Below are 7,898 nucleotides of genomic sequence, written 5' to 3' on the forward strand. Positions count from 1 at the left end.
GTTGGTCAAAACAAAAAAATTCTTAATAAAATAAAAAAGAATATTTCTTTAACATAAAGGAGGAGGTGCTGCTCTTCTTTTTCTTTCTTCTCCTCTCTTGCCCTCCTCTTGTCTCCATCATCCCCAATAAACCTCTTCCACATGGAACCATTGAAAAAAGAGAAGGAAGTGCCTATCAAGGTGCAAGAAGCATATAGTACAACAAATATATTGGACCAGAAAAGAATTTCTCTCAAATAATAATAAAAATACTAAGTATACAAAAAAGAGAAAGAATATTAAAAAGCACAAAGGGTAAAGACAAAATAACATATAAAGCCTGACCAGAAAGACCTGGACAGATGTTCTACAAACTCTAAGAGACCAAAGATCACAGTCCAGACTCCCACATTCAGTAAAACTTTCAATCACAATAGGAGGGGAAAGTACAAATTTAAGGACTATTTATATACAAATCCAGCCCCACAGAAGACAACAGAAGGAAAATCTCAAACTGATGAGGTTAACCACACACAAGAAGGCACAAAAATAAATAGAAGAGCAATAAATTCTAAGAGGAAATGTGGAAACTCAGACCACAGCAAAATCATTGTTAATTCTCAATGTTTATGTTCTCAATTCCCCCATAAAAAGACAAAAACTAAGAGAAATGATTTGAAAACAGGATCCATCCAAGAGACACATCTCAACATCAAGGATAGACATTATTTCAGGGTGAAAAGGATCTTTAAAAAAGATATTTCAAGCAAGTGATCTAAGAAGCAAGGTAATATAGCCATTTTAATATCTTACAAAGTAGACTTCAAATCAAAGCTAATCAGAAGAGATAGGGGAGGGCATGACATATATATCATTGGAAAAATACATCAAGAGGATTTTACAATTCTTAATATTTATTCTGTAAATGTACAGGCACCCAAGTTCACAAAAAAAAAAAAACACTGCTACAGCTTAACTTACATATTGATCATTACACATGGAGAACAGGTGACTTAAATTCCCTTATTAAACAGAGAAATACTGTAGCTAATTTACTTCATAAACCAAATGGATATAACAGATATTTACAGAGCATTTCATTCAAACACACACAAAAAATATACTTACTTCTCTACAGTTCATGAATCCTTCTTCAAAATTAAACCATAATTGGGCATAAAGTAAGGGTCAAGAGTTAGCAAGAAAATTGAAATGACACCCTGTATCCTATTGAAAGACCCCCTCCCAAAAAGGGAATTATACAAGCCCAAGGCCCTCAACTATAGAAATAAAAAGTAAGTTTTTAGATATGTGGGACAAGCTGACCCATCATTTAGACGAAACAGACCAGAAAAGAAAACAAAATGCAGAAACCAGACTAAATTATGGGCACTGCTCCATGGGCCACCTGACAGGAAAAAGAAAAAGTCCCTGACCCCCCGGAAGCCCTGACCACCATGTACTTTTTGCTAACTCACTGTTATGATTATAGCCAAAATAGGTAACATACACGTATGCCTCATTTACTCCACCAATCACATCCCTGTAACCATACATCTGCTTCTGTAAGCCTGCTTCTGCTCCCAATACACTATAAAAACCCGTCCCTGGTTCTGCTAGGCGCGCCAGTCTTCCAAATTGACTGGGACGCCCACAGATACCTGTGTATCCTGATCAATAAAAATCCTCTTACAGATTACAGCCGGTGGACTCGGACTGGTCATTGAGGCTTGAGGATCTCCCTCCTGAGGGAAGATTCTCTCTGAGAGTCTTACATATGGAGGCTCGTCCGGGATCGGAGATCCTCTGCCTAGAGACCACCGACCACCCACCGGGAGGTAAGCTGGCCAGTGTTTGTCTTGTCCTGTCTTGTCTTGCTTTGTGACTTGTTCTGTAAATGCTTAGTTACTTGGCTTGGGTCTATACCGTTTGCATTTGGGCAGGCCAGAGAAGGAGCTGAGGAGCTCGGACTTCTCCCCCGCAGCCCTGGAAGACGTTCCAAGGGTGTTTAGAGCCCGGTTTTTCGGGGCTCAGCCTGTATCGGAAGGATACGTGGTTTTGGTTTGGAGGAGAGAGGAGAGAGAGCCGGATCCACTGAAGGATCCGGACCCTCGTCGCCTCTGTCTGAATTTTTGGTTTCAGTTTGACACCGAAGCCGTGCGGTGTGTCTGTCTGTCTGACTGTTGGAATTGTTTGTCTTCTTTGTGTCTTAATTTTCTTTAAACATCTGTAGAAATTGGTTATAGGATGCTTTGTCTTGGTCTTGTTTGTCTGGGTTGGTTTCTGTGGTATTGTCGAGTGTCTTTTTGACTTTTGTTTCGTTTTTGGACTTTGGACAGACGACTGTGTTTAAAATCATGAAACTGTTTGCTTTGTTTGTCAAGGAGTTTTACTTGGTCCTCTTGGTGCTTAACTTGGAAATAATTTGCTTGAGAAAAATTGTTTTCTGCTGGGGAGTTTTATCTTTCTCTCTTGGGCCTCCTCCCCAAGGAGAGATGCCCCTCCCTTTGCTCCCCTTGTCCAGTCTAGCTGCCGTTAACAGTTGTGTATGAAGAACTCCAGGTTAGTGAGTGACCCTGTCTGAAGCAGGTATTAACAAGAGCCTGAAAGCTTTACCTTAGATCCTGAAGAAAAATTCTCCCTGTTGCTTAAACATTCACAGCTTCTAAGGAAGGGACAGCACAGAGTAGGAAAATGTAGGGGCTGAGGGTGACAAGCATGCAGGCCTGCTAGCAAGCTGCAGGCTGCGCGTGGGCAGTGGCGCAGCTCTGGCCAAGTCAGCGTAAGAGGAGTTTCAAGGTGATGAGGCCGGCCGGCTTTGACAACAAGAAGATAGCGTAGAGTTAGTGGTTGTTTTATGAGACTTTTGGCCCTAAAAAAATAATAATTCCAGTTGCTGCCTTCAGTGACCAGACCTTCAACACTTGCTCACAGAAGGAGAGTGTTCATTAAGAGAAGTTCTTTAAGGGAGCCTGCCTTATCTGCTGGCCTTATTCCAAGAGAGGAGTTGATCTCCAACATTAAGTAACCTTTCCTGTTAGTCATCATTGACATGGAGAGTGCCTTTGATCCTATCCCCACAGCAGCCAGTTCCTGCCCCTGTGGTCAAAATGCCCCAGGTTGGGGGACAGAGAAGCCCCTAAAATAGTTTCAAAAAGAATCTACAACAAACTGTGAAGAACTTTGTTTTGCCAGTCAAAATTTAGAATTCAGGCTTTGGCTGTGGCCAAGGTCAGTATTAATGTTTTCTTTTCCATGGGCCTTTAGCCCACTGAGACAGTTTGGTAAAGGGCTGCTACTGAGGTCCTGAAAGTCCCAGGTAAACTGGTTACAATTCTTTTGTCAGCCACTTGGCATCTAGCACCCAGGTCCTAACCATCTCTCCATCCTTTTGTTATTAGTTCTTAAGTCCAGAGAGATAGTCGGTAACAGATCAGTTCCCTCTCTGCTTGCCATTCTGTTTCACAGACACAAAGCTTGTGCTTATTTTTACAATGGCCTTTTTGTCCCAAGAAAGCCTCCTGGCTTAGCTGTGTGACTAAATGCTATTTGTCCTCTTCAGTGGACCTCTATTCTCAAGATTCTCTTGTTTTCTCACCATCCCATTTGAGATGCTTGTTAGTAACTGTTACAGGTCTTCTTTACCACTGAGGAAAGACGGAATCCTACTAGAGGCCAGAAAGATAAATCCAGACATGGATAGAAGACCCTCACTCCTGACTGTTGACTTGAATACCCCTGAAGGTAGGGAGTGCTCCAGGTCTGCCACCAGGCTCCAAGGGTGGGTCTCTGAGGGGCTAGAAAATGCCCCACCAATCTGGCTAAGATAAGGAAAAGATATAAAGAGAAAAAGTTACAAAAATTTAAAGGGTTAAGCTAAGTTGCTGAGAGTTAGTGTAAGTTACAGAGAAAGTAAAATTGAAGTGTAGTTACATAAGTGGACAGCATCTAATGGCTATAGAGGAAGATGCAGAAGATATGAGAGAGAGACTGAGAAAGAGAAAGAGGAAAGAAGGTAAAAAGAACAAGAAGCTAAAGAAGAAAAGAAGAAGCTAGAGAGCTAAAGAGGGATAAAAGATAGGAGAAGAATATATACTGGCCACAGTAGTTAGGGAACCTAGGAAGACAGTACCTGGCAACAGAAGAAAATTCCTAGCTAAAGATCAGTGTGCCTATCACAAGGAAAAAGGACACTGGGTGAGGGACTGCCCCAGGAAGAACAAGAGGGACCTCTCCAGCAGCCCGGAAGGCAAGCCTCTTGGTCCTAGAGTGCTGGCTATGCGCAAAGATAGAAGGGAAGCCTGCCCAGTTGTTTTGTGAATACGGGGGCCCAACACTCTGTGCTCCTACGCCCAAATGGGCTAGTGTCAAGCAAAAGACCTTGAGTACAAGGGGCTACTGGCAACAGATGATACTCATGGACTACCCGAAGAACGGTGGACCTTGGCGTGGGCCGGGTATCCCACTTGTTCCTTGTGATTCCAGACTGCCCCTACGAGTCTAAACCCTGCAACCCTGCTCCCGGACCCCGGCCTAGACACCCCCCTTCATGACTGTCAGCATGAGCTCACTAAAGCACAGGAGTGACATAAAGATCAGACTGATCAGCCAGCAGAGGGGGTAGACGTCATCTGGTTCATAGAAAAAGATGGGCTGGGACACTGGTAGATGAAACAGAGTCATTTGGGCTCAGGCCCTACCAGAAGGCACCTCTACTCAGAGGGTAGAGCTCGCTCCCCTCACCAAAGCCCTTGGGCTGAGAAAGGGACTTAACATCTATGTGGACAGCACGTATGCCTTTGCTACAGCCCATCAGCAGAGGGGCCTGCTGACATCTGAGGGCAAAAAAAAAAAAAAAAAAAGAGATTCTGGCTATGTTAAGGGCCCTCCATGACCCAGCCAGGCCGAGGAAGAGACTCTGGTACACCTCAACGAGAAAGAAGATCCTGCTACAATTTTTACAGGCAGAGGCCATGATAAAACAAATACATCAATGGACTCACTTAGGGGTAAACAAACTCATCCAGACGTTTTCAAAAACTAAATATTATGTCACAGGTCTCAAGTATCTCGTGGAACAGATAGTACACTGATGTATACCATGCCAAAAGGTAACTGTTTTCAGGAAAGTTGACTGTGGTAGGAGGCTCCGTGGGGAACGGCCTGGATACTACTGAGAAGTGGACTTCACAGAGATAAAACCAGAAAAATATGGTTATAAATGTCTCCTAGTGTTTATAGATATCTTTTCAGGAATAGGTAGAAGCTTTCCCCACCAAGCAAGAGACGGCCTCAATAGTCATCAAGAAGATACTAGAAGAAATCTTCCACAGGTCTGGAGTGCCCAAGGTAATCTGGTCAGACAACAGCCCTACTTTCGTTGCCAAGGTAAGCCAGGGTGTGGCCAGGTATTTAGAGGTTGATTAAAAATTACGTTATATTTACAGACCTCAAAGTTCAGGACAGATAGAGTAAATAAATAAAATTTTAAAAGAGACCCTGACCAAATTGACCATGGAGACTGGCGTAGACTGGGTGACACTCCTTCCCTTTTGCTCTCTTCAGAGCAAAAAATATTCCTTCCAGATTCAGCTTTACCCCCTTTGAGATCTTATATGAGGCCTCAGCTCCCCTGACTATATTAGATGATGTTACTGAACCAACATGTCATAGTAATAATGATTTGTGTGCCAGGCTAAAAGACCTACAGGTGATACAGAAAGAAATCTGCTCACAGCTGACAGCAGCCTATGCCCCGGAGACCCCTGAGACATCCCATCAGTTCCAGGTTAGAGACTACAGCTACACTGAGCCCAGACACTCGAGCCTCACTGGAAAGGACCGTACCTGGTGCTGCTGACCACCCTGACAGCCATCAAGTCTCAGCCCTCACCAGCCGAGTACTAGCTGTTGGAGCTGAGAGCTGGGACCTAGAGGGACACTCAGATCTTCAAAAAGCTCCCTAGACTTAAGTGATTGGGAGGTTGCTATAATGCTCACTTGAGGAGTGTGTTTTAGAAACAAGAATTTCATGTTTGACTGTTTGCCCTGGGTTCCCTCGGAATAGATATAGGGATAGGCTTGATTTTTATTGCAAATGATGTAACATTACATATGTTAGTACTCCTAACACTTCTTGAGACTGTGCCTCAGGTATCACAATCTATATAAGTTTAGAAGTTCTAAAAGACCTTGGTGTATAGGTTCAGATAGTGTCCAGATTAAAATCCTGATGCTAAAGACTTAATAAGACACAAAAGAGAGTTGAGAATTATTTAAGGCTATCTAGGTGCTACAAGGGCAGCACAAGGACATCTGCTGTTGCCCTACAATGCAAGGCTTATAGAGAATTCAAAACTGCCATTGACTCAGATATAAAAAGAATAAAAAAAGACTTTTTAGCTGACCTCCAAGAACACCTAACCTCCCTCTCAGAGGTAGTCCTTCAAAATAAAAAAAGATTAGACCTGATATTCCTTAAAGAAGGAGTCTGTGTGCTACACTAAAAGAAGAATGTTGTTTCTATGCAGATCAGACAGAAATAATAAGAGATATAGACTTTCAGTCATTCAAACTTTTGTGCTGAGACAACAGTATTAGATGGTAAAACAACAAAAAACAGAGGTACCTTAACCAAGTTGAGTGGAAGATTCCACTCAAGGACAAAAAAAGAAAATGGGGGAATGAAAGACCCCCTCCCAAAAAGGGAATTATACAAGCCCAAGGCCCTCAACTATAGAAATAAAAAGTAAGTTTTTAGATATGTGGGACAAGCTGACCCATCATTTAGACGAAACAGACCAGAAAAGAAAACAAAATGCAGAAACCAGACTAAATTATGGGCACTGCTCCATGGGCCACCTGACAGGAAAAAGAAAAAGTCCCTGACCCCCCGGAAGCCCTGACCACCATGTACTTTTTGCTAACTCACTGTTATGATTATAGCCAAAATAGGTAACATACACGTATGCCTCATTTACTCCACCAATCACATCCCTGTAACCATACATCTGCTTCTGTAAGCCTGCTTCTGCTCCCAATACACTATAAAGACCCATCCCTGGTTCTGCTAGGCGTGCCAGTCTTCCAAATTGACTGGGACGCCCACAGATACCTGTGTATCCTGATCAATAAAAATCCTCTTACAGATTACAGCCGGTGGACTCGAACTGGTCATTGGGGCTTGAGGATCTCCCTCCTGAGGGAAGATTCTCTCTGAGAGTCTTACACTATCTGACCACCATGGATAAGAGCTGGCGATCACAGATAACAGAAATGACAGAATGCTTACAAATTCAGGGACCCTGAACAACTCACTACTGAAAGAAAAATGGGTCAAGACAGAAATTAAGAAAGAAATTTAAAATTTTAAGAGTTGAATGACAACATACCTGTCTTAGGGGTTGTATTCCTGCATAAAATATCATGACCAAGAAGCAAGTTGGGGAGGAAAGGGTTGATTCAACTACATTTCCATATGGCTGTTCATCACCAAAGAAAGTCAGAACAGGAACTCACACAGGGCAGGAACTTGGGGGCAGGAGTGGATGTAGAGTTTACGGAGGGTGCTGCTTACTGGCTGGCCTCCCTAGGTTTGCTTAGCTGTCTTTCTTATAGCACCCAGGACTACCAGCCCAGGGACGGTACCACCCACAAAGGGCCCTCCCACCCTTGATCACTAATTGAGAAAATGCCTTACAGCTGGATCTCATGGAGGCATTTTCTCAAGCGGAGCTCCTTTCTCTGTGATAACTACAGCTTGCCTCAGGTTAACACACAAAACCAGCCAGTACAATGCCTAAACTTATATGACACAATAAAGAACATAATAAGAAATAACTTAACAGTACAATATGTGTCTACATTAAAGAACAACAAAAACAGAGACCTACCAAGAATACTAATAGAACATGGCATAA

General features: G+C 42.9%; 1 long non-coding RNA gene across 2 annotated transcripts; it reads left to right on the plus strand.

Moving 5' to 3' along the window:
- Positions 1 to 1,512: 1,512 nt before the first annotated feature.
- On the plus strand, positions 1,513 to 7,133 carry LOC148004829 (uncharacterized). Of its 2 annotated transcripts, XR_015625653.1 has the most exons (3): positions 3,602 to 3,723; positions 5,233 to 5,367; positions 5,674 to 7,133. It is a non-coding gene; the product is annotated as an uncharacterized LOC148004829 (long non-coding RNA). The 2 variants fall into 2 exon arrangements; XR_015625652.1 differs by lacking the exons at positions 3,602 to 3,723; positions 5,233 to 5,367 and adding an exon at positions 1,513 to 1,817.
- The last annotated feature ends 765 nt before the right edge of the window (positions 7,134 to 7,898 follow it).

The sequence above is a fragment of the Rattus norvegicus genome, chromosome 7 (assembly GCF_021556685.1).
Source record: "Rattus norvegicus strain SHRSP/BbbUtx chromosome 7, alternate assembly SHRSP_T2T, whole genome shotgun sequence".
Classification (NCBI taxonomy): Eukaryota; Metazoa; Chordata; class Mammalia; order Rodentia; family Muridae; genus Rattus; species Rattus norvegicus.